Source organism: Hemicordylus capensis, chromosome 1 (assembly GCF_027244095.1).
Source record: "Hemicordylus capensis ecotype Gifberg chromosome 1, rHemCap1.1.pri, whole genome shotgun sequence".
In the NCBI taxonomy this organism is placed as follows: domain Eukaryota; kingdom Metazoa; phylum Chordata; class Lepidosauria; order Squamata; family Cordylidae; genus Hemicordylus; species Hemicordylus capensis.
This window is the reverse complement of record NC_069657.1, coordinates 418,002,997-418,030,990: the sequence shown is the minus strand read 5'-3', so window position 1 is coordinate 418,030,990 and position 27,994 is coordinate 418,002,997. Positions and strand designations below refer to the sequence as shown.

Genomic DNA, 27,994 nt, shown 5'->3' with positions numbered 1-27,994 from the left:
ATGAAGAAATAAAGAGGAAAGCAGGTAATGGTCTAGTGCAAAGGAGAAGATTAAATTGGAAGAAAAAGTTATGTTGTAGTCCCTGCCACCCCTGCCCCCGTCGTTGTCCTTGCTACTTAAAAGTAGACAGAGCTGGTGGCGCGCGTCACATACATCATGTTGCGCGCGCGCCAGCGGCAGAGACGAGCATGCGCGCCACCAGCTCTGTCTACTTTTAAGTAGCAAGGACAACGACGGGGGCAGGGAGGAACTCTGCCACCCCAAGAACGTTTTGAAAACTGCCAGCGCCGGAGGGGGAAGAGCGGTGTGTGGGGGGGGGAAGGTACTACGACCCCCCACTTAAAGAGAAACTCCCCCCTGTGCCGGACCGCAGGAATTTCGAACTGTGCACACCACTAGTTGCCAGTTCGAATCCCCGCTAGTATGTTTCTATATTGGGCAGCAGCAATATAAGAAGATGCTGAAAGATATCCTCTCATACTGCATGGGAGATGGCAATAGTAAACCCCTCCTATATTCTACCAAAGACAACCACAGGGCTCTGTGGTTGCCAGGAGTCGATACTGACTCAACGGCACACTTTGCCTTTTAACACGGAGGAGAAAGGTCCATACCTGCTCTTCCGCCACTCGCCACCACTTACTTAATCACAGGGCCCATCAGCTATCATCACGCTCCAGTGGCTCTCTCCCCCAGCAGCCCGCGTGGTGCATGTGTATGCCGTCATTGCACAGGGGCAACTGGAGGAGAGTGCCACCGGTACACAATGATACGGCAAGGGCACAATTAAGGAAGTGGCAGTGAGTGGAGGGGGAGGAGGTATGGGTAGCCTATCACAGAAAACAGATCACGATCATCATCTCTTTAGATATGTTTCTGATGTAAGTAGAAAAGACCCTAGCATTTTGTGCCAAATGAAGCCAAAAAAAATTATTTATAGCTATATTAGTTAAATGCACCAATACATTTATACACCTGGTAATTTATGCTCCGTAGACAATCAGGAGTACTCTGTGCACTCCTCCTCCCGCTCTCTCATCCGGCCAACCCCCCTCCCTTTTAGGCTCGATAACTGTGGCTAATGCTTGCAGTGGTCTTTTGACAGCCACTGGGAAGCTTCATACATAATGGAGGCAAATAATATTTATTTATTTATTTATTAGATTTATATACCGCTCTTCCAAAAATGGCTCAGGGTGCTTCACAAAATAATGGATGGTGACCTTCTAGGCTCGCTACTTCTTCCATGGCATCTGAATGGAACATCTCCTGTGACTTCCGCCTCTTCTGCATCTTTGAAATTTAAAGAATGCAAGGATGGAATACTTTTTTTAAAAAAACCAAACTAATAATAATACAGCATTGCTAACAAATGCTAAAGCATTGCTGTTGTGTAACAGGTCAGGTTGCCAATGTTGGGTTCCCTCCACCACCCACAATTCACCTCACATTTTTAACCTAGATTTGAAGTTGGATGGAGAATGTCGGGTGGCAGAGGGAACCCACACCGGCAATCCAACATTTTTGGGCTCAGAAAACACATGCCTGCTGGAAACCAGCGGTTCCCTCCTACGTACCTGCTACTGTTACATGTGAAACAAAAAGGAAAAAAACCCACCCATGAATAAGACGGAGATATATAAAAGTCATATATAGCAAAGGACAATTAGAAATATGTATTGATAATCAGTAGAGAAATAGTAAGATAATTTCTTACAGTTGAAAGAAAATAATTGAACCAAACATGACAATTCAAACTGAAACATAATTAATAACATATATAATAATGATGGTGGTCAAGACATATGGAGAAGATATTTCTGAAACAAGACAAAAGGGGGGCTTGCTCAAGACCTAAACATAATGAAGTAGGCAGGGCTCTCTGGCACAGGATGATGATGTCTGAAAAACACGGCTGCCAAAAGAAATCGTGAATGATGTAGTCTCAATACAGTCCGTGCAGAAGTTGAAAGGTTTCAGATCCCAAAAATAAGTCCAGCTGAGTGTAGCCTCAGTGTAGCCACAGTGGAATGTAGGTATATTCAGTCACAGGCTATGCCCCCACATGCCATAACAGATGAATGCAAAATTCATATATTAAAACTTCATATGTCGTACAGCTCTTCCGGATATAAGCCGTTTCGCGGAGATAGCTTCATCAGCCTCCTCTACCAATAATAATACCAGTACCTCACTCCTCAGGCTGGATAGAGCCTCTCAGTATTGTCCGGCATTGCCAGCTCTGACCAAAGCTAATCCTGACTTATTTTTTCCTAATATTTTTCACAATACTGAGACATTAAAATCTCCAGGATTGCTTTCAATAAACACCTGAAGGTTGATGCCAAATCCTGGAAACTACAGGACAAATCTGCAGTAGGGTTAGCAACCCTACTTGCAACAGATTGCCATTAAGCCTACAAGGCTATTCTAGTTAGGCATGTGCCCAATCCGCAGTTCGAAAGCACGGTTCGAGCACAGTTTGGAAGCAGAACAGGGGAGCTTTAAGAAAGAGGAGAGCAGATCCATGGTATTGCTGACCACGCAAATGGCACCCATGCATGTGCGGACGTCATGTGCATGCCGGAGCCGTGTGGGGGTATTTGGGATGAGTGCCTCCCCAGCAGGAAGCTAGATGGGGAAGCGGTAAGGACCTGCTCTCCTCTTTCTTAAAACTCCTCAACGCTGCTTCCAAACTATGCTCGAACCGTGCTTCAAAACATGGTTCGGGCACATCCCTAATTCTAGTATGAGTATTTCTTCTTTTCAAACAATCAAACAAGCAAGCAAATATCAGTCAAATCTCAGGAATCCAACTCCTTCAAATACCCTGATTCCTCTGCACACATACAGAGTGATAAACAGCCATTGCTCTAATGCCGAGGAAGAACTCAACCCTACAGCCATTGGTCTAATGCCAAGGAAGAACCTCTATACACTAATAATTCCAAAGAGAGAACAAGATGGGCCCAAGGGCAGGTATTTCTGCCTTGTCTTTATATTTCAGAGTATGGTTTGCCATACTGTTGCAAACTATAATTTGCCCATGGTTTGGTGTTGGATGTGAACAGGTCCCCAAAAATATTGTGTCTCGAGGGTCAGTAAAGAACAGCAGCAATTTTAATTAGCTCTTCAATGAAATTAATAGGTTAACTTAAAATTTAAGTATAAACCATTTACTTACTGCTATTCTTAGCTTCTTGGAATTATTTTAAGTTCTTGGAAAAAGCTAAATACTCAATATTTACAATCTGTTAACTAATTAATTTCATTTAAGGACTAATTCAAATTAGTGCTATTCTTTACTCTCACTTTAAACACAACATTTGGAGGGGGGACATTTTAATTTAAGAGAACAAAAGTTTGAACTTGCCATTAGAAATATGGTAAACATTACTGCATACAGCAGCTCCTATGCAAAGTGCATTTTGGAGGACCTCAATGGCCCATGCAACATATAGCCCATGCAACATATATTAAAAGGTGACTAATGAGTCCCTGAGTTCTCCTTGCATCATTCCAGGGTTGTAGCAAAGCCCTCCCCACCCCCAGCACATATTCAGTGTGGATCCGAAACAAGATTGTGTAGATGGAAAGGCAGTGCACAATGCAGGCAAATGCAAGACAATGCAAAATATATGCATGGGAAGAAATGCATGCATGCAAGAGACATGCCTCTTCTGCAGCACCACAGGAAAGTGTGGTAGAGCCCTGCAGTGGCACAGGCTGTTCTGAACCACCTGTGTTATGCTGCAGGGAATGTTAGCCATTTTTAACAGGTTCCCCTTACCAGTGTTCTCTCTAATTTTTTTAATCTGTGTGCAGAATGAGTTTTGTTCTGGGCGGCAGTAAGTATCAAGGCAGTGTTTGTGTGCACATGCATTCAGAATGGGACCTTCCAGATTCAACCTGATATTCGTTATAATTACCTTATAATTATCTATAACTGAAATAAACTTGGGGGGAGGGGAAGGCCAATCCCATGAACTTCTGTTCAACCTGAGCGGGATCTAAAATTAACTGAGCAGACATCAAAAGAAGTGTGAGCATGCACACATGTTCACGCCTTAGAGGGGATGCTGCCCCTCACCCCCACACCAAAGACTAACTTTATCGGGGGGGGGGGGATATTTACTTTTATTGTCTAAGGGGCTAATGGCATGAGTACTTACCAAATAACAAGGGGGTGGTGGAGGGAGACAAAAGATTATGAACTTTCTACAATAGATATAGCAGATACCGAAGATTGCATAGCTCCTTTGATTGCATGACTCCAGGGCAGACCTCTGGCTTTGCTAGGGCCTGTCCAGAGCCTTAGTTTAACACACACAATCACTTGAAGCTCAGGTCATCCCACCTACCCACCCCTGCCAATTCTCTGCATGAATCTTCAAGAGAGAGAGAGAGAGAGAGAGAGCTCTCTGATAAGAGCTAATCTAAGAAACGTGAAGAATGCAAAGCATTTTCCCTTGGTAAGAAACACACACATAAAGCACAGAGCTAAAATGATTGCTGCTGACCTTGCTTTCTGGCAGTAGAGACAGGGTCACTACAGGTTAGAGCCCACCACCCACTGCATAAGCCTAGGAATTCCTGGGAGGAGATTCCTCTACATGAAAGCAAAATGCCTTTCATTTGTTTTATTTTTAACTGATACCTGTCCTCTCCTCCCAAATGCTGAAATATAAAAACAACCACACAGACTGGGCACCCAAGTGAAGTCCCAAAGTAGCCTTTCTAACATGAAAAGATTCGTCGTATTTTGCAAAACAGCCACTAGAAAAGGATAAGGAAACTTTATAAATGCTAATACAAGCTGACGTTACTTTTTACCACATATAAAGTGCTATATTAAGATACGGGCATGTACAAAAGTAGATGCAACTGAGTTATGTGAAAGGCTTTGAGACCACATAGGTGAACTTCACAAGCCCTCTTCCATCCAGGCACTAGAGTTTAATATCTAGACTTGGGACCAGGTCTTCTCTGTGGCTGCCTTGGGCGCTGGAATTGAGTCCCTGTTAAAACCAAAGTTTCTCCGGATTTATTTATTTATTTAAAGACACATCTGTTTTCTCAGGGTTTAATCAGTTTTATTTGATTTTATACTATAATTGTTTTAATCAGTTTATCCTGTTTTTATATTGTATTTTAACAAAAAATACAATGAACATAAGTTAAAATGTTCCCTGCCTAGGGATGAACATGTCAGGCTGTATAGAAATTAGATAGACAGATAGACAAACAGACAGCCATGGCTCCCTGGTGGCTGGGATTTGACCAGCAGTGTTCCCTCTAAGGCATGTGCACATGCTTGGACTCACAAGTTTTTTCAGTTAATTTTAGATCCCGCTCAGGTTGAATCAGGAAGGCCCCATTCTGAATGCATGTGCGTGCACACTGCCTTGATACTGCTGACCAGAACAAAATTCATCCCACACACAGATGAAAAAAATTAGAGAGAACACTGTTGACAAGCCCTGGTCAGGAGGTTTCTGCAGCAATGAGGTTTGGAGGTGAGACTCTTAACAAACATAGGTATCCAGAAAACTGACACTAGTCTTAGAGTATATATTGCTCGGGTTGACTGCTCAGCCTTATAATTGAAATAAATTCTATGAGTGGCGGGGAAGGCCAATCTCATGAACTTCTGTTATTCTTGCTTAGAGTTGTACTTGGATTTCACCTCTGACACTTTGGACTCCAAGATAAAACTAACCACAACATTTTTTAAACCATTTCAACTGTTTTGTTCTGTCTAAATATAAATAAATAATCAAAGAAGTGTGTGTGTGTGTGTGTGTGTGTGTGTAGCTAAAAAGGCTTTACAACCAACTATCCAGCAGAAACAACAAAAACTAATAATAAAAACAATGAAATCAAATCAAAACATCCGGTGAGAGCAGAAAAAGAACAAATCACTAAATTAAAAAAGACTTGGAGAATAAAACAATATAGTCCAGTGCCTAAAGGAAACCAATGCAAGTGTCTTACAGGAGTCTGTGGAGGGTGGGGGGAGAATATTCCATGAACATGGCAAATGTGACTAACTAGCCACCCATTAAAATGAGGTTAAGGGAGCAAGCATTCCCTTAACCCCATTTTTCTGATTTGTCTGGCAAGCAGCCACGGCTGCCAGACTGCAGGGAGCCTGGGAAGGGGGGATCCCCATGATGCACCACTCACTCTTGGTCTGCACTGAACAGATGCAATGGAGGTGGAGAAAAAAAGTATCTTTGCCACCGCCACTGCCACTGCCACGTAGTCCCTAAAATGGGCTCTAGCCTGTGTTTGGCCCGATTCATCACTCTTCCTCCAGCGTCGTTCCAGCTGTCGTCTGAGTTATTTCATTTCCCTAAGCTCCAAAGAAAACCAAGGAGCAGAACGGGCTCCAAACAAGCTGGAGAGGGCATTTAGGAGCAACCATGTCAATAGGCTATCTCCATGTTCCAGAGATTCACCAGGGCCTCAACAGAGTCGCCAGATCTGGACACTGGAAACTCTCCGAGGGCTGTCTGGAAACCAAGTGGATCCATAAGCCGCCGGGGTGGACCATTTTAATTGGTCCACCACCCCTGCAGAGGGTAGATGAAGCAGTCAATAGATGAGCCCCTCCCCCTGCCTAAATACCTGCACCCCATCAAGGCTTTCAGACCCATTTCCCATCCAGCTCTGTAGTACCCTGTTCTCTTTTTACCCTGGGGCCTTCTACCATCCACTTTTGTTAAAGCGCACTATTTTGCAGCTGCAGTCCTCCGGGACATCTGCACCATGCCTGATGTTTCATGCCTGCACCCCTTTTATTAAACAACCCTCCCACATTTGAAATACAACCCCGCCTTTCTCTGATTTAAAAGCAAGCAGCAAATCCTTCTTCACTTGCCAGACTTTGACCACTTGGCCAAAACCACACAATCCCACACAGTCCTCCTCCTCATCCCAAATTCCAGTTCTGAGTCTGCCTCCAGATCTGGCATGCAGGCAAGATGTGAGTTCTAGTCCTGATGCCACAGAGACTTACTCTGTGGGCTTCTCTAAGGAGCTGGACATGGTTAAACCAGGCTTGTAAACAGCCACTCGCCTAGGGTGACTAAGAATTAACCCCCAGGTGAGCAGGTAGAGAGGTTTAGGGGCACATAAGTGGAAAAAGATGAAAAAGTTTCTTGTTTTTTAGGTTGCTGCTGTTAAGCCACAACATAATTAAACTGGTATGCATGAGCAGGTGATCTAATAACTCTCATAACTCATTTGCAAGGTTGAACCAGTAGTTGGTAAAACAAATCAGGTTCTTGGTGAAGCAGGTTTGAAATATGTATGCTGGTAACCCCTCCTGTATTCTACCAAAGAAAACCACAGGACTCTGTGGATGCCAGGAGTCGAAATCGACTTGACAGCACACTTGACCTTTAAAACACAATTACAGAAATACATTCTAGTGTTTTATCATGAGGCTTTTAAGGAAGAAATCTCTATTTAACCATTCCAAGACCCTACAAGACCTTAATATGGCTCTTCTGAGCTTGCACCCTGCTAACTTGGCAAAGAGGCAACTTTTAATGTGGTGATTCTCTTTATTTAGCAGAGGGAGAGTAACTGGACCTATCCACCCCAGCACAGCATCCCTCCAGTGACTGTTGCTGGTGTCTATTTTATGTTTCTTATTAGACTGTGAGCCCTTTGGGGACAGGGAGCCGTCTTATTTATTTATTATTTATCTATGTAAACCACCTTGAGCCATTTTTGGAAGGGCAGTATAGAAAAATAAATAATAATAATAAGTGTAGAGATAATGAACATTTAAAGAGTGTGCTCTCACAATACAACAGGCAAGGGCTTGTAATCTCTGCAATTCTGCGATCATAGGCATTTTCTCGGTTTTTGGCAGCTGTTGGATGCCTAGAGCTCTTAAATTTCAAGCACTGAGACCTTCTGGACCAAACACTCAGAAATGAATTCATTCCCCTGCTGAGAGCAAGCCAACATAAGTAACAACAATCATACCTACGAAAATTCTTTTCTTCACCTGTCCTCAATTATAAAGCCTTTCACCAACAACCTCAGCCTCAACCTGAACTATCTTAGCCTTCTGAAGCTTCCACACTTCTTATCATAGCAATTCTAGCATATTAAAGAATTCAAAGTTCATCAAAGACATTACCGATCAGATGGTCTTAATTATATATGCCATGGAAATCTGCACGGCACAATTCATTTGAATAATCTATTCGGATAAGAAAATTAGGACTTTCCTGTTACATAATTCTGGAATTCGTCATGCAATAATAATAAAAAAATAAACTTGATCAGCATCTACCTGGCATGCCCTGGCTCACTTCTGCAAGTTTATGTAACTTGTAAATAGGTTTTGGTAGGTGGTGGGAGAAAATCAACTTGCATATTTCATATACAGAGAGACTTGCAATAACCACTGAAGTTGCCCTGAGAAATTCCACAAATTCTACTCCCAGAGTCAAAATGCACTGTGAATATAGCTTGGTGAAATGGGTAAGTGGGTTACCCTGGGACAACGTGTTAATGAAATGAAGCCTTTGGGCCCAGGCACACACAGGAGATGAACATTTCTTTTGGGGGGCATATTCCCAGAGATTGTATAGAAAGATGTAGAGACAGTCCAACTTTTACTTAACATCAGATACCACAATACAGGTCTAACAGTAGAATAAACATGCCAATGATCTCAGTCCAGAAAGGGCTAAACAGTGAGAAAGAAAGGGGGAAAACACCTTGTGGGTCATGAAATGTTGGCTCAATTCACCAGCCAGACGTAAATATTTTACTTGTCAGAAGATTCCTCAAGCAAGCTATATTGGTACATTACTCATCAGGATTTTTTTCCACTTGTAGGGCATCATTTTTTACTTGTCACAGACTAGTAGACTCGTGGATTTCCTGAGCCCTGAATATGACAATGTGTCAGGTTCTGCCTAGACTAGGGCTCCATATGCTGCTGCCCCTTACGGAACATCACTGCACCAAGCAGGTTTGAGTCCTTAGATCCCTAGCCTGGTCCCACCAAGTGAGACAAGTCTTTGGTTCTCTTCCCAAGCAGAAAGTGTATAACAACTTCCTGCCTTAAAACCAGCCTTGCTACAGTATCAACGACTCTTTGTTCTAGTGGATGTGCATGCCACTTGCTTCCTCGAACTATCTCCTCAGCTTAATCTCTGGAGCATTCCTGACCAGTGTTCCCTCTAACAAGGATTCCCAGATGTGGTTGACTACAACTCCCATAATCCCCCGCCAAAGGCCACTGCAGCTTGGGATTCTGGGATTGGTAGTCAACAACATCTGGGAATCCGTTTTACAGGGAACACTGTTCCTGACCTTTGGCTACTGTTTTGACCTCTGATTCCTGACTGTCTACTCAGCCTGACCTTTGCCCTGCCTAATTTCCTGGCTGATCTAGCTCCAGATTCGAGCCTTGCATCATCTTGTGACTGCTGCCTACGGTGCAATCCTGACACAGTATCATCACATACGTGTTGCTCACATGACCCTAATTCAATGGTTCCCCAGACTTTGATGAGTAGCAGACTTCTCCAGGGTCCTCAGACAACTATAAGTAAGCCCAACCTCGTCCGAAAAAAGCCTTGGTGCACTATCTTTTGTTACTGTTGTTTGACTTACATTTTGCATAAGAGACATTGGCCACACCACAGAGGCTTCTGTTTTCCACATCAGTTTAGAAACATGTCTACCTAGTAAGAGTGATAGTGAAACAAATCAATTTACCAAAACTAGAGGGAGGGATAGTACTGTTGTTGTGCTGTAACCGCAAAAACAGTTGATGTTTCACTTCACGTTAAGCAACAGACAAAAAGAGAGGCCTAGAATGGACAGAGGCTGGCCTAAAAGATCTTCCTGGGGCAACCCCTCAAGTACCCCCAGGGATTTACAAAACAGTTAGGGAATCTCTGCCTTAATCCATTACCCCTAGGCATAATCAAAGCCACCGAATGGTGCAGAGGGGAAATGACTTGACTAACAAGCCAGAGAGGCTATTCCCACGGTCGCCGAAAAGCAGGCTAAGGAAGCCCAGCCCACTTTTGGCCGATCGTGTGCTGCAATGGGAGCCACACAGCTCTCGGCAGCTAGCCACGATAAACCCCCCTCCCCTTAAACAAGGTTAACGGAGCGATCGCTCCATTAACCTTGTTTTTGTGCTCGTGTGTTGCCATGGCACGTAGCGACACATGAGCAGACCCCCAACTGGAAGGCTACACACTGCCTCCCGGGCTCAGGCGTCTCTCCAGGATACCCCATGAGCTTGCACGGGACTTCCTGGGACTTCCGGGGGCCACATGGCCCCCGATCCTCACAGCCCCTGCTGGCTCTGTGATGGAGCCAGCAGCCATGTGGGTGGCCGATCCAGCTGGCCAGCTATGAGTGGCTGCTCGTCTGCAGGGGGAGCCGGCTAAGCCAGCTCTCCCCGCAGAACCCCGTCAGGCACTTCGCATGTGTCATGTGAAGCGCCTCACTGGTTGCCGGTTCGAATCCCCGCTAGTATGTTTCCCAGACTATGGGAAACACCTATATCAAGCAGCAGTGATATAGGAAGATGCTGAAAGGCATCATCTCATACTGTGCAGGAGATGGCAATGGTAAACTCCTCCTGTATTCTATCAAGGAAAACCACAGGGCTCTGTGGTCGCTAGGAGTTGACACCGACTCGACAGCACACTTTACCTTTAGGCATAATCAAGATCTCATCCTATTATTCTCATTGCAAGTTTTTTGCTGTAAATTATAATGAGCCGGATTGTCCAGTCCATCATCAAGGAACAATTCCCTTCAAGTCAGAGCGCGGGTTCAGATGAACAATGGCCTACATTAGCCCCTACATGAGATAATATCAGGGCCATGGAGGAAACACACCCACCTGATGTCACCCAAACAAGGTTTTCTAGTGTGTGTAGCGGGGTGTCGCATGATCACCCCCCCCACGCAATTAAAGGATGTGCCACAATTGCACTGACGTCAAAGCAGGCGTATTCCCACCAGTGTTCTTACATTATCACATTAGGGGCCAACATGGGCCACTGTTCATCTGAACTGGCCCCAAAAGGTTCCAATTTAAGTGTGAGTGTGTTGTTGAGCATTGCTAAGTGAACATGACAGCATCTGATCAACATAGAATGATGCTGCTATTCCAAATAGAAACCTAGCCAGTTGCACAGTTTTGAACAAGTTGTTCTGGTAAGGTGTCCCTGCAAGTCATTATTCCATTGAAGTGTCCCTACAATTATACCCAATTTGGTTCACATTGGTCCAAGCACTGCGCATTTGTGGGGGGTGGGGGGGAGAACCACACACGGAATGCTGGGAGATCTCCTTGAAACCTCCTGCAAAGTAGTCTAAAAATGATTGGCTGTCCTCCTTTTAGGACCCTAGTGATTAATGAGACCTGAGAGAGAGAAAAGAGTTGAACAGAATGGAAAAATTGAGATAACCACTTAAAATGTACTCTAGGCCAAGAATCTACTTAATTTATCAAGTATAATGGCACTGTTATTGCACTATTTTGTATCATAGTACAAAATGTGATTCAAAGTGTCCTTGATTTTCATAAGCAAATTAAAAGTAGTCTCTGATGGTATTAATGAAGTCTGCTTTTTAGCCTACTTTCCTTAAGCTTATGAGATCACACACACAGTGTGTGTGTGTGTGTGTGTGTGTGTGCGCGCCTAGCAACTTTGCAATGCCTGGACCAATATGAACCAAATTGGACCAATATGGATCAAATTGGGTACAGTTGTAGGGACACATAGGGACTCAGCAGCATAGTTTGTGATGATGTAATCCACCCTGATTCAAGATATGGGATGCATAAATGCTTGAGGTGCAAGTGGGCTAAATTGTGAACTGCTAACCAATTTGAACCAAATTTGCTGCAGCTGTAGGGACACACAGGGATGCCTCAATTGCATAGTTTATAATGATGTCATCCATCCAATTCAAGATGGCGGATGAACATTTGGGGCACAATTGGGCTAACCTGTGAACCACCTAACCGATTTGAATCAAATTTGCTACAGGTGTAGAGGCACACAGGGATGGCTCAAGGGTGTAGTTTGTAATGACGACATCTATCCTGATTCAAGAAGGTGGGCGTGTGAACATTTGCGGTGCAAGTGGGAACTAAATTGGACCAAATTTGGTACACTTGTAGGAACACATAGGGACACCTCAAATGCATAGTTTGTGATGATGTCATCCACCCCAATTCAAGATGGTGGATGCATAAACATTTGAGGCGCACGTGGACAAACTTGTGAACTGCCTAACTGATTTGGATCAAATTTAGTCCAGTTGTAGGGATAGTGAAAGGAAAGTAGGCAGATTAGTTCTTACTAGAACAACTTGTTTAAAACGCCATATGGATTGTTTTCAACAAGAAAAGAATCTAGGACCACAGGTCACATACCAGTTGACTGAGTGAGCAGAAAAATTTGGTAAACATTTAAAATGTATGGACTCTTGAATAACACAGTACCAAGAGACTACATCCCTGCTTGATTTCAAGGGGAGATGAGGAAGGAGGCAGTCCCTAAGGTGTATCAGCCTTAACCAGGTATCAAAAAAGGGAATATTATAGCCTCAGAAATTGGCCCTGCACTGGTTTCTGGAATCCACTTCATACAAATCCACTGAATACATTAATGCCATATTCTACACATTGTTATTATTGAGTGATGTTAGCTTAGCCAGACCACAACAGAACACATTTGCCGGCCAAGACTTAGAACCAGAGCCAAGTATCTTTCACAATCCTAGTAACCACCCAAAGCTGTTGAATCATATTAGAAATTAGTATAATCCACATGTTAACTTAATTTCGTCCCACAGAACAAAAAAGGAACAAATGTGAAATGTAACAAAAGTAACAAATTTACTTCCGTAATCCTTGCTGTAGATGTATGCCAGCTCCCAGCAAACCATGGTTCACAAATTGAAAGCCGGTCTCTCTCCCCACCCCTCTGAACCAATTGCCCAGATTCTTTCTTAACGTTACCCACAGTTTCCATCATGTTTCATATGCACCAATGAAAACTAGGAGGCTGTTCTCATGACCAGTCCCAGCCTGGGGCAGCCCAGCCTGAGTTAGACTGGTCGTGAGAAGCGGTGGGATCCCCGCAGATCCCGACACTTCCCGCCTGCCTAACCCTCCTAAACAACACAACTGTTAGCCAGTGTTAACTTGCTGGCATGTATCATGTATCTCCTTGGGCTGAATGATGGGGGAAGCCCCCAATGTACTGTGGGATGCCCAGAGGTTGAAACACATTCCAGCCCCAGATCCCTCCGCCCTGCTCCACAGAGTAGGGCTGCTCATGTGGGAGCACAGAGCGTGATCCCACGACCGAGCCTTGGATCGTCTGCGGGAAAGGTAAGCTCCTCGCAGTCTTTCCCTCCACTATTGCTTCTAAGGCGTGCGCACGTGAGTGTGCTCTCAAGTTTTTGGTTGTCCGCTCAGTTCATTTTAGATCCCTCTCAGGTTGAATCGGGAAGGCCCCATTCTGAACGCAGGTGCGCGCACACTGCCTTGATACTGCCGCCCAGAACAAAACTCATTCCGCACAGAGATGAAAGAAATGAGGAGGACTACTGTTCACCACCCTCCCCGCTCTCCTGCTCTTGGTGATCGTGAGAATCGCCTCCAGGTTTCCTCAAAATCATAGTTTGCAAACCCACTTCAGGCCATGGTTGCACTTACAACTGTTTCTAAGAGTCCATTAACCATAACGTGCCTTGCCCATAACTGGGATAGCTGCCAACATGTCCCTAGTTTCCAATTCACCTGAATGGGAAAATAGGGGCATACTGGCAGGTATGAACTTGCGCTGAGACACATATGTAATATGAAACCTTGGTTAATGCTGGAAACTGAAGCGGTAGATCACTCCAGAATGGTATAACTGAGCATGTGTCCATGAGGCTGTCTTCCGATATCCTAACCATGGTTTGTATGTAAATGGCATTGCACCTCCACTGGGCCTGAGTTTCTACAGCTGCTCACTGGTACCATACATGCACACACAGAGATGCCTTTTTCTTTGCTTGAAACTTAAAAATAATTTGGAATAATTCATGTCTGGTTTAAGCACTTGTGGGTTGTGCAAAACTGTATGAGCAGATCTGTTTCACAGGAGTCTGTCCTACAGTTAAGCAACAACAGTAGAGGCACAGAGCATCTGCTGCCAATTACTGGCCAGCTGAGAAGAACACTGAGACATATTAAGAGCAGCTGCTAATTAATTGCTCTCATGAACAATGTTGCACCTATGCCATTATTGCTACTGCAGAATGATCACTGAAGAACTGCAGAACCAATGGCTTCTTAATTTTAGACCTCTTTTTAAAGAAGGGGTGGGGGGATGCTATTTGCCATACTAAAAGATAAAGGCTACACTTTTTATTCAGGCATGTTTTCTTTCTGAAATCAGACATTTAGGGCAGAAGTTTATGTAGCTCTGTACAGTCTTAAGGATCTGCAAGGATAATCAGATGGTCCACAAATTGAAAAGAAAGGAGGAAAACTATGTTAGAAGAAAACTACCGGAATTGGCCAAAAATCTAGTTCATTTAGCTAGCTATGGTCTCTTGGCTCAAAGCACACAGCTAGAACAATTATAGCACACATACTGCTAAAGCATGAATTGAATTATTTCAGTACACCCCACCAGTGTTTCCTCTAAGTCGTGCGCACAAACACAGGTTTTTTTATGTTTGCTCAGTTAATTTTAAATCCCACTCAGTTTGAATCTGGAAAGTCCCACGCTGAATATATGTGCACATACACACTGCCTTGATACTGCTGTCCAGAACAAAACTCATTCTACACACAGATGAAAAAAAATTAGAGATAACACTGCACCCTACATAAAGTGTGCCATCAAGTCGATTCTGACTTCTGGCACCCACAGAGCCCTGTGGTTTTCTTTGGTAGAATACAAGAGGAGTTTACCATTGCCTCCTCCCATGCAGTGTGAGATGATGCCTTTCAGCATCTTTCCTATATCACTGCTGGCCAATATAGTAACAGCAGGGATTCAAACCGGCAACCTTCTGCTTGTTAGTCAAAAATTTCCCCACTGTGCCACTTAAGGTGACACACCCCACATACTGTTGAGTAAAAGAAGTGATGCATTATCAGTTGAAATTGCCTTTCCAATAACTGCTTTCTATCTCACAGCTATGCACTGAGTCTGTGTGGGACTACATAAACCATGAGTCAGTGCAACTCAGAACAAGCATGTCAAATTTCACTGCCTCTTCTCCCAGTTGTGCATGGTACACCAATAATACACGGAGACCCACTAGTGCTTGCAGGGAGCAAATTATTATCAAACCCCTAGCAGTCTACAATTTCCTGGATGGTATAGTTCAGAAGGCCTGAGAGTACGACAGCCCTAACTTAAAAAATTGAGGCGCATAGAAATGTATATAGTGACACGCACTCACAAGCACAATGCCACGTGATTTAAATGATACTAGTGGACCTGAGCTGCAGTCCAACACAGCCATAGTGCAGGCAAGGGAGAACAGGCCAGGTTTAAACTGGCTAAAGAGATGACAGCATCCCTATTTTTATAATGTCTGGACAGGGCTGTAACCCAGGAGTTTCTGACTTTGGGTCCCAAATATTATTGGACTATAATTCCAGTCATCCCCTGCCACAACGGCCTTTGGAGATGATGGAGGTTGTAATCAAACAACATCTAGGGACCCAAGGTCAGGAATCCCTGGTATAAACAACTTCAGAATTACATTAAGCAGACCTCACAACACAACAGCAAGTTTCATGAAGAATTCTCATCGGTGTGCACGTTGCAAACAAGACAAAGACACAGCAACCGACTGAAAATTTTGTTTCCCGCCCCTCCCCCAATAAAAATAAAATGAAAATGAATCATGCTACTTGGGGAGAAGACTGAAAGGCCAAGCATCTTCAGACAGGCCAGCATGTTATCAGTCTGATTACAGCCCCAGCACACCTGAGATACTGCTCATTTTAATCAGAAAGAGAGGTCCATTCACACAATCAAAAAATGTGTTCTACCTGGGTTTGGGAGCTGTGTGTCTCCCAACTTTTGGTTGTGTGGAAGCAAGGTTAGAGGAAAACCTGGGCAGCTTTCCCTCCTACCTAGCTTCCACACAACCCCTTCTACCCAGGTTTTCCTCTTACCTTGCTTCCACACAACACAGTTTTTCATTCTGTGAATGACCTCAATTTTTCCATGCTCATAAACTAGTTTATCAGTAAGAATACGCATTTTAAAAGATAGAGGCTCTACACAGGATCGGTGTGTAGAGCCAGGAGGGGTTTGGCGGGGAGAGTGGGTCAAGACCGCTCTCCCCGCACACGAACAGGAGTTGGTTTGGGCTGCGGGGATCAGGGGCCCATCCACCTCCAGAAGTCCCAGAGTGCACAGGGCATTCTGGAGAGATCCCCTGCGGCCGTGAGGCTTGTTGTAGCCTCCCAGTCGGGGGTCTCCTTGCGTGTCGCCGCGGTGACTCACGATCAGAAAAGTAGGGTTCGCTAAGCGCTCACTCCGCTAACCTCATTTAAGGGGAGGGCTACTTTGGCAGGCTAGCCGCCTTTGAACAATGGAGGAAAACTGGGCTGGGCTTCCCTTCGCCCGGTCTTCTTCCATCATGTGAATAACCTCATTGATTCCTCTTCACACAAGTTGAAGCAACATTAGTTCATAGTCTCCACTTTACAAAGGTTTCAACATTAATCTCGTTCTGCCAGCACAGAACAAATCATACAGGTGTTCTATGTAGTGGAGAGACTGCATATATTTTGTATGCTTCAAGTGTCATGAACATTTTTGTTGATATTTTTATTTTTCTGCATGGGTAGCAAATCAGTCAAGAAAATATGCAGTATACTTTTGAATCCTATAGCAGAATTATAACAAGTATTGGTTCACAATAGGTAAGGACTAAAGTAAAACCATCATAAACTAAAATGGAGCAGTGGAAATTCAACATAGATCTGGAAAAACAAAATGGTTGACAGGCAGACATTTAACTCATCCCAAAAGGCCTCCATTGTAAGCCAAGTTTCATACAGAATTTCATATTCCATTCATGTGCTGCTATATATCTCAAGAATCACCACCATCATTCTTCAGTTTTCTAATACTCACAAAACTGCACCATTCCACAGAAGTTGACAGAAATTGCCTTCCATGCATCACAGAGCTTTAGAAGGTAAAGAGCAAAAATACCCAGTTTCCTCAAGTTTCCATTGGGCCTGTTCACACAATCAAGCTGGATAGGAGGAGGTCCAAGCCAAGATTCTTGGACAAATTGTTGAAATGTGTTAATCTTTTTATTGGTTGTTTTTATTGTTATGTAAACTGCCCAGAAAACTTGTGTCTTGGGTGATATAAAAATATGTTAGTTTAATTAATAATTAATTAATTAATCAAGATTAGAGATCCATGCATGTTCTCAAGAACATGTGTCAGCAAAAATTGAGATAGGAGGATAGGAAAGTGACTGAGACTCTTCTCATAAGCAGCCATAGATAAGTAATTGAGACTGTTCTCACAAGTAGCCAACACCAAGCTACAGTAAGCCATGCCCGGGCTTGGCTGCCCGTAAGATCTGTCAGGAGGCATATGGCTCCTGGTGGCACCTCGGTGGCAAATCGACCTACATAACCCGACTCATTTACCAGATCGTGTGACAGTGCTGGCTGCTTGCAGCCAGTGCTGAAGCACTAACAGGCGCCGCCTGTCACTGGAGGAATCCCCACAATGCACCTCAGTGACCTCACACTTGCACAATGCATTGTGAGATCTCTGGGAGCTGGGATGCATCACCCCAGCCCCCGGAGCTCAAAGGAGAGCTGCTCTTGTGGTAGCAAGCATGACATGTCCCCTTAGCTAAGCAGGATTCACCCTATTTGCATCTGAATGGGAGACTTGATGTGTGAGCATTGTAAGATATTCCCCTCAGGGGATGGAGCCACTCTGGGAAGAGCATCTGGGTTCCAAGTTCCCTCTCTGACATCCCCAAGATAGGGCTGAGAGAAATTCCTGCCTGCAACCTTGGAGAAGCTGCCGCCAGTCTGTGTAGACAATTCTGAGCTAGATGGACCAATGGTCTGAGTCAGTATATGGCGGCTTCCTATGTTCAAACAGTGCTGCTTGTCTGGAAGTGTGGTTCGTGCTGCTCATTTGGGAGTACAGTTCACGCTCCCAACAGGACTTGCGGGGGGCGGGATTAAAAGGAACCTTCCCCGTGTGCCCTCCCCACCTGCTCTAAGTGATTGTGAGGGTCACCTTATTGTGTGTTAGTCAGTTAGTAGGGAAGTGTGGGACATACTTTTCCTTCATCCTTGAAACAATGCTGGGTAAACGATGTCGGTTTTTTGCTAACACACAACTGGGTCTCAGGAGAGCACAAGGGTCTGGGACAGTATTCCCTCTAAGGTGTGCACACATATGGGTGCTCACAAGTTTTTTTGATGTCCACTCAGTTAATTTTAGATCCCGCTCAGGCTGCATCAGAAAGGTCCCACTCTGAATGAATGTGCACATACATTGCCTTGATACTACCGCCCAGAACAAAACTCATTACGAACACAGATGAAAAAAAATTAGAGAGAACACTGGTCTAGGATACTGGCTGGACGCTCCTCTTATCCAGCTTTTGGTTGTGAGAATGGGCTTACTCTATATTCAATCCAGTCACTGAAAGTTTTACAGTGACAGTGTGTCGTTTCTCAAGGAATCAGCATTGTCAGTGGTCTGTGATCTCCTCTGTTACATGGACCTCTAAAGGTGGGTCCACACAACCATTTGTTGCAATGACAAATACTATTTTTGTTGTTTGAGACTTCTATGACATTTTTCAGACACCATGAACCAAACATTTTTAGCACGTGCAAAGAATGCACAGAAACAGAAAAGAAAGCTCTTAAACACGATCTATTTGCTGAATCAAATGATTATGTCAATCTATTTTATAGGTTGATCTACTTTCTGCTTAAATCCCAGAAAGCTGCAAGTACAAAGCAAGATTGATCAACTACCAAACCCCAAGGATAAATTTGCACAATCCAAATCACAGAATGCATAAGAGAAGAGGAAACACACCACAGCAAGATGCCCACATAGGAAACAGCTTCATAGGAGTCAAGTCAACAAGTCAAGCATCTCAGTGCAACAGAAGACAAAGAAACCTCAGGTCACTAGCCAGTCTGACCCAAGGGACAAACTGCTGCTAGGCAATTGCCAAATCCAAAGCTTCAATATGATCAGCATCAAAATACATTCAACAATGCAGGCCAAGGTTGCAGTCTTATTAAATTCAGCTGGATTTACTTTTGGGGTGGAAACTTGTTTAGGATCAGGCCGCTATCTCAACTTCAAATTAGGGCTGCAATTTTCGTCAATTACTGTATTTACCCAAATAGAAGACGACTCTGAATTTAAGACTATTCTCTTGAAAAATAAATGTTAAATACAGGTTATACCTGTATTTACCTAAACAGAACAGGACTTGGAGTTTATGGCAACCCCCCAATTCTAACATCAAAGAACTTGGGAAAAACTTTGTCTTGGATTCAGGTAAATATGTTAATTAGTTATATCATATTTTTTAAATTGTCCCCAATTAATCACATAACACACTTAAAATCTCAGTTTTAGGTATTTTAAAAATATCTACTTATAGGAACTGTTATAGGAACTTTTTGCTTCGCTCACACACAAGAGGGAATACCTCTTTAAGATGGTACCTGGCACAGAACATACATGCATCATCTATGGAAAATATTTTTTTCCTTCAGAAATATTGCTTTATTAATATATGTTGTATGGAGGTTTACAACAGAGTCTTATGAGCATGTACTCAGAAGTAAGACCCTCTCATTCAATGAGCCTTACTCTGGAGTAGGTCAGCAGCAACTGCAGCTCAAGATGTATTTAGTTGGACAACAGGTCTAAAGGTAAAGTGTGCCATCGAATCGGGGTCAACTCCTGGTGACCACAGAGACCTGTGGTTGTCTTTGGTAGAATACAGGAGGGATTCACCATTGCCTCTTCCCATGCAGTATGAGATGATTGTTTTAGGTGGGTGGCGTTGCCTCTAAAGGAACTTGTACGTGATTTGGGGGTCCTTTTGGACTCGCACCTCCTGCTTGAACAGCAGGTGGAGGCTGCGGCCAGAAGTGCTTTTGCCCAGCTTCATCCGATTCCCCAATTATGCCTTACCTTGATCGGCAAGCATTAATGACAGTGACTCATGCCCTTGTTCTTTCCCGCCTAGATTACTGTAACGCTCTCTATCTAGGGTTACTTTTGAAGACAACTGGGAAGCTACAACGGGTCCAGAATGCAGCGGCAGTGCAGTCTGACGAAAGCAGTGGAGTGGTAAGGTTAAGTGTGCTGTCGAGTTGGTGTCCACTCCTGGCGCCCACAGAGCCCTGTGGTTTTCTTTGGTAGAAGACAGGAGGGGTTCACCATTGCCATCTCCCGCACAGTATGATATGTTGCCTTTCAGCATCTTCCTATATCGCTGCTGCCCGTTATAGGTGTTTCCCATAGTCCGGGGAACATAGCAGCGGGGATTCGAAGTAGCAACCTCTGGCTTGCTAGTCAAAACATTTCCCCACTGTGCCATTAGGTGGCTTGACAACAGGTCTACTTGAAACCAAACAGATTATTTCAGTTTAACTGGATTGTGAATTAGGCTGCTGGCCAACTTCACTACCATTCACCACCACCACCAGGAGAGCACTTTGAAATGACCTATCCAGTCATGCCACTTGGGTCAGGCACTCCATATGTGGCGATCAGATGTTTCAGATTCATACTCAAAGCAGGAAAAGAGCTTCATTTTGTTGCCACTGTGTGTACCCAGAACCATCCACCTTACCAGGCTCTTCAAAGTGTACAAGAACAGATTCAGAGAATATGCTAAATATGTTGATCAAATTCTGGTTTAAACCTGGTCATTTGTTTTCAAGAATACCAGCATCTGTCTTTTCAAATGCAAAAAGGATTATTGATTGATTGATTGATTAAGTGCCGTCAAGTCGGTGTCGACTCTTAGCGAACACATAGGTAGATTCTCGCAAGGATGATCTGTCTTCAACTTGGCCTTTAAGGTCTCTCACTGGTGCATTCATTGCTGTCATAATCGAGTCCATCCACCTTGCTGCTGGTCGTCCTCTTCTTCTCTTTCCTTCAACTTTCCCCAGCATTATGGACTTCTCAAGGGAGCTGGGTCTTCGCATAATGCATCCGAAGTAGGATAGTTTTAGCCTGGTCATTTGTGCCATTGATTTGTTCTATGATCCATTTGTTTGTTTTCCTGGTTGTCCATGGTATCCTCAAAAGTCTTCTCCAGCACCAAAGTTAAAAAGTGTCAATGCTTTTTCTATCTTGCTTCTTCAAAGTCCAGCTTTCTCATTCATAGAGCGTCATGGGGAAAACTATTGTCCAAATGATTCTAATCTTTGTAGGTGTAGACACATCACAACATCTAAATATTCTTCCCAAGGCCTTCATTACAACCCTACCAAGTGTAGTCTGTGGCGTATTTCTTGACTGCTGGATCCTTTACTGTTGATGGTCAATCCTAAAAGGCAGAAGCTATCCACCACTTCAATGTCTTTATTTAAGACACTGACAATGGGTACAGCAACCAGCCTCAGAACTGATAATGAAGACCAAGGATTCTACCATTATCATAATCTGATGCTTTGTGCAATTAGAATAATGCAAGCATCCATGATTCAGGAACATAAGGGTTCAAGAAGATTAACAAACAAGCACTATTTAAAAAACCACCACCACCAATGGATGAAAGTTATAACATATATTCACCACAACTGCAAGCCACATCCATATCCAAGAACCAAGTGTCAGTGAGCTGCATTGACTAGAAGGTGGGAGACCACTACAGTCCAGTCCATGGCCAAGGCACCATTGCCTAGTCAAAGACACCTCACAGCAGCTAGCCTACATTTGATTGGTCATCACTTGCTGCAAAAACTGAACCAGGGCTTGGAGGCTGTTCTGGACTGGATGGGGGCAAACAAGCTGAAACTCAATCCAGATAAGACAGAAGTGCTCTGGGTTGGTAGAACTGATCATCCAAGTAATGAGGTAAATCTGGTCTTGGAAGGGGTCATGCTCCCGCTGAAAGACAAAGTCCGCAGCTTGGGGGTGCTTCTGGACCAACACTATCCTTGGAGGCGCAGGTGGAGGCACTGTGCAGAAGTGCCTTTTACCAACTACAGCTGGTACGAAATCCACGATCCTACTTGGAGAAGTCAGACCTGAACTCATTCACTCATGTGTTAGTAACATCCAGATTGGACTACTGCAATGTGCTCTACATTGGGATGCCCTTGAAGACTTTTCAGAAGCTTCAGCTAGTTCGGAATGCTGCCACAAGGATGATCATGGGTGCAAGTCGCTCCACGAGTATTACACACATCCTGCATCAGCTTCATTGGCTACCAGTCCGCTTCCAGGCTAGATTCAAGGTGCTGGTATTGACCTTTAAAGCCCTACAAGGCTTGGGGCTGGGGTACCTGTCGGATCTCATTCGCCCATATAAATCTGCCAGGGCCCTCCTCTCATCATCTCAGGCCCTGCTCATGACCCCACCACTAACAGAGATCCGGTTGGCAGAGACTAGAGACAGGGCCTTTTCAGTTGTGGCCCCTCAGCTTTCGAATGCCCTCCCTGAAGAGCTTCGCCATGCTCCCTACCTCAGTGTTTTTTAAAAAACATCTTAAAACACACCTGTTAAAGGAAGCTTTTTAATGTCCCATTATTATTTTGTTATATCTGGTAGGTTCTTTAGCTTCTTATAAATTTCAGTTTTAATTTGAACCTAATAATTGTGGTTTTTAATCTAACTTTTTAAAAAAATAGTTAATTTTATTACTTTTATTGTATCTGTGTCTGTCTTATTATTGTGAGCCGCCCCGAGCAGCAGTGCACTGGAGGGGCGGGGTATAAATATTTTAAATAAATAAAACAACTAAAACAATATGTACGTGTGACAAGGCCATCAAGCAACAACTTGTATGCGTGAATATAGGTAAAGTGTGCTGGAGTCTGTGTCGATTCCTGGAGACCACAGAGCCCTGTGATTGTCTCTGGAAGAATACAGTAGAAAGGTTACCATTGCCATCTTCCACGCAGTATGAGATGATGCCTTTCAGCATCTTTCCTATATCGCTGCTGCCCGATATAGGTGTTTATACCAGCCGGGATTCGAACCGGCAACCTCTGGCTTGCTAGTCGAGTCATTTCCCCGCTGAGCCATTAGGTGGCTATGCGTGAATGGGACATCATGCTTCAACACAACGTGGTTGTTCTTATGAGCAGCCAAGACAGGGCTAAGGTAACAAAACCCGGGCTTGGCTGCCCATGAGAACCGCCAAGGAGTGGCAGACTCAGCTATGAAGCCCGGCTGTTAAAGGAGGTTAAGGGAGAGCGTGCTCCCTTAACCCTGTTTAGCTGATTGTGTGCAGTGCCAGCTGCTTTCAGCCAGCACTGAGACACTGAGGGGTGCCCACCCATCACCAGGGGGATACCCACAATGCACCACACACCCACGTGGTATATTTGGGGGTTTCCAGGGGCAACATGTCCCGGCCCCCACAGCTCTGCACTGCCTGCAACAGATCTTGGCACCCAGCAACGGGGACCCAGTCTGCAGCCTCCCTCCCCACGTGCCCTCCCATCTGGGTCCCTGATGGTGAGAAAAAAGCCCAACGTTTTCAGAACACGTAACTGAAAAGAGGCATATAAAGAATCGACAGAATTTCCAGATTACTTCATATCATCTTCAACGCAAGGCTTTTCAAAAGAGTCAGTTCACAAATTCAATTCACAAAGCCACCGGGGTCAACAGTTCCTTAAAAGAGACACCTTCCAGAGTGTTGGGTTTTTTTATATTGAGCAGGGAGAAAGCACTGGTCCCTATTTAACCACCTCTCCAGTAGCTATTTGCCGGTGTCTCCCTTATGTCTCTGTCTAGATTGTGAACTTTTCATTTTATTTGCTGTGTAAACCACTTTTTACAACCATATATTAATATTTATAGTAACAGAGTACAATAATTAAATGGGAAATCAAGTGGCACGCAAAGATATGTAAACCAAATAATAAAACGAGATAAGGATATGCACCAAAGCTGTTCGCATAGGATGGGGGTGGGTGGGTTGTTGTTTTTTACATTTCTATCTCACTCTTCCTCCAAGGAGCCAAGAGCAGTGTGCATGGTTATGTTTCTCATTACAACAACCCTGCGAGGCAGGTTAGGATCATTAACCAGGGATTTTCCAAGTGCCGTCCCTGGCATCTCAAAGATAGGGCTGAGAGAGGTTCCTGCCCGCAACCTTGGAGAAGCCGCTGCCAGTCTGTGTAGACAATACTGAGCTAGATGGACCCATGGTCTGACTCAGTGAGGGGATTCTCACGATCGGGCAAAAGTGGGCTAAGAGGGCCTAGCCCGCTTTTGCCCGATCATCTGCTGCCATGGGAGCTGTGCGGCTCCCAGCAGCAGACCCTCCTAATTCCCTCTCCCCTTAGACGAGGTTAGCGGAGCGAGCACTCCACTAACCCCGTCTTTTTGATCGTGTGTTGCCGCAGCACGGCTCTGTGCCGTAGCAATTCATGAGGAGACCCCCGCCAGGAGGCGTAAACAAGCCTCCCGGCCCTGGGGGTCTCTCCAGGATACCCTGCGCATTCAAGTGGGGCATTCTGGAACTTCCGGGGGCCACACAGCCCCCGATCCCCACCAGCTCTGTAACAGAGCCGGCAGTCGGGTGGGCGGCTGACCCGGCCGCCCAGGGTTGCTTTCCTGCTTGTCTGTGGGGAGAGTGGTCTAAGCTCGCTCTCCCTGCAAACCCCTTCCCAGCGAGTCTCACTGATCATGAGACTCGCCTCAGTATATGGCAGCTCCCTATGTTCTGGGATTTGCCTTGGTCTAGACGCCCACATCTAAGCAGAATCTAGTGGGCTGTTCCACTATATTAAGGGAATGTTTAGAGAACTTAGTGGAAAACAGCTTCACAATTCCACCACCTGTAATTGCAGGTTGCAAGTTAGCTACAGTTTGTGGCAATCTCATGCTTCCATGGCCTGCTTAGGAACACAAGAAACTACCTTATACAAAGTCAGACCATCTAGCTCACTATTGTCTACGCTGACTGGAATGGGCTCTCCAACATTTTAGGCAAGAGTCTTTCCAAGTCCTATTTGGAGTTAATAAGGATGGGATCTGGGAACTTCGGCATGCAAAGCAGATTCTGTACCACTGAGCTATGACCCCATCCCTACACTTGTGGGGTTTCTCAGAGGGCAACAGTACTGGACACAGGATGCCCGAGTAGATGGTCTGATCCAACATAGCTCTTCTTGCATTCTTAACTGCTTGTGAGCAAGTTCACTCACATACATACTCCAGGTTTGAACTTGCAAAATCTGATACAAGAATAAGACCTACAAGATCATCTGTGGGCTTTGTTTGCTTAAAACTGTCCTCACACTGCATGAATTCCTTACACTCTGTGCATTTCAGAGGAATAAAACCATCACAAGGAGAAAAGAATCTTGAAGCACTACTTTCCAGATAGGATACCCTCCCTTCATTATCTCCACCTTTCATTATGTGCATTACTGGAGACTACAAAGAAAGAAACTTGTAATCAAAAGGCCCTTTGCCCACAGAGTTCAAAACAAGCAAACCTCATCCCATTTACAATATCTTAGGAACGCATACACAACATGTCTCTTTTGTATATACTGTATGTCTCATGACTCAGAACTTAAAAGATAGCTTTTGGAATCTTGGGAGTTTAATGGATGTTGTCAGGTAAGAAACAGGAGCAGATGCCACTCAGTACATTCCTAACTTCTTGTCACAGAGAGGAATGACCAGTATAGACTTGACTGGTAGCTAACAAAGGCAACTCCACTCATCAGCGAATGGGAGGGTAGCTGAAAGTTGAGCAGAGTCACACCGCCGTCTTCAGAAGCTAGCTACCAAGTTAAACGCCTGTAAACAGCTTAACAAAGACAAAGCGAACATGACTGAGAAGTGGCATGTTGTGTAGCTATTTGCTTCAGGACTTTTATTTTCAGTCCATGTGCATGCACCAGCGGCACCTTAGCCAAGGCTAAAATAAATTTATGCTGCTATGTTGTCCCACAAGCTGTATGTTGACTGATCCTACATTATAGGCAGGGTTGTGCGTGTGTGTGTTTTAATGCAAGACACACCATAAATCACTTGATGACAAGAATGTGTGTTTGCATGTGTGTGTGTAGATAGATAGATTTCAGTCCTGATCATCACTGCTTCCACAACAAGTGGGTCCAAACGCTAAAGACAGAAACTTTATGCCAACTCTCCCCACCACCACCGCCACCCCCTGGTTGCGACGACCGCTTACCTGTTTCACATGTCTTTGGATCATCTGAAAGCAGATGCTTCTCACCCGGAGCGAGGTCGACCCACCTCCTCTTTCACCCCTAAGAAAAGGGCAGGCTTTTGTGCAAAACTCCCCGAGGAAGGTTTTCCCACGTCGGAGGTTTCCGTCTTAAGAATCCAAAGAGAAGGGAAAGAAAGTTTGGCCCGCTAGAACTCGGATCGTGGCGAAAATTTCATCGGGGGTGGTGGGGTGGGGTGAGAGAAAGGGGAAGGAAATCGGGATGGAGGCGAGTTTGGTGGACGAGTGACAAAAAGGCGGCGGAAAACGACGCCTGTTCCCCCTAAGAAAGGCACTCTTGTCCCAGCGGCGCTGGCTGGGGAAAGTTTGGAGAAGTTTTGTGAGGAGGCATAAAATCCAGAAGGGGGGCGGGAGGCTGTTAGGGAGCCAAGGAGGGTGGGGAAAGAAAGCGGAGGAGGAGATTGCGGTCTTGATTATAAAGCGAGGAAGGCCGGAGCTGGTGGAGGAGGCGGCTGCTCCTCTTGCTATGGGGCGATTGGAGCGTGCGTGTGCCTGCGTTGCGCTCTCTCGCAACGTGGAGCTACTTGGAGGAGCCGCTGCTGCCGCCACCGCCGACCTCGGAGTCACAGCCCAGGAATGCCAAGAATGCGGAGCGGCCGCTCCAAGCTGCAAGGCAGGAGACGTCGTCGGGGACTCGGCTGGGGAGCTATGCGCGCGCGCGCGCTCTCCTGCCCTGCTGACTTTTTCCTCTCTTTTTCTGCACATACACCAAGTTCTCTCAAGGAGGAGAGCAAGCCACCCAGGATGAGGAGGAGGGCAAGGAAGCGGAGTCAAGCCCAGCCAAGGATGATGCCGTTTGAGTGCGACTCTCCCAAGAAGGACAGATGCCAAGAGGGGGGAGGGAGGCGCAGCTATGCGGTGGAGCAGCAAAGAGTCAATTCTCCTTCTCCTCCCACTTAGATCCAAGCACAGCTCAGGAATCTTCTGCAGGAGGCGCGCCGGAGTCACTTCGCTGCACACGTGCGTGTGGCAACCCGATCGTCACCGCCCATTCAAGTGTGAACACGCCCGGCCAGGGGGAGCTCCGGGGCGGGGGAGGACATGGAGGAGCAGGCCGCCGCAAGGGTTTTTGAGGAGTTTGGGGTTGGGTCCCGTGGCAGGCGGCGCGAAGGGAAGGGGTGTGGGTGTTTTGCAAGGATGGTGGGGCGGAGCTTCCAGGACTTTTAGGGAAGTTGTTGGATCGGAGAGGCTGGCAGAAGGAACGAAAGGGCAGTAGTTTCCCGCGTGTGGTGCGAACGAAGTTGGGGGGAAAGGGTGGAGTTCGAGGGATTTTTGTTGGCGATCCAGCCACTCGTTGCTTGGCGACTTTTATTCATTATGGATATTTATATACTACTTTTCAGCAACACCAAAAATGTTCTCAAAGCTTTTTACATAGGGAAATAAATAGGATGGTTTCCTGCCGTCAAAGAGCTCACGCGCTACAAAGAAACGCGGCATAAATATCAGCCACAGCAGGGATGTTGTTGTGCT

General features: G+C 45.1%; 1 protein-coding gene across 2 annotated transcripts in view; it reads right to left on the bottom strand.

Moving 5' to 3' along the window:
• PTPN14 (protein tyrosine phosphatase non-receptor type 14) overlaps positions 1 to 27,422 on the bottom strand; it is a 177,881-nt gene extending 150,459 nt beyond the window's left edge. For both annotated transcript variants that reach the window (XM_053309371.1, XM_053309384.1), the window contains exon 1: positions 26,465 to 27,422. The gene's annotated coding sequence lies outside the window, so the exon portion shown is untranslated. The remainder of the gene's footprint in view (positions 1 to 26,464) is intronic.
• Between the last annotated feature and the right edge of the window lie 572 nt (positions 27,423 to 27,994).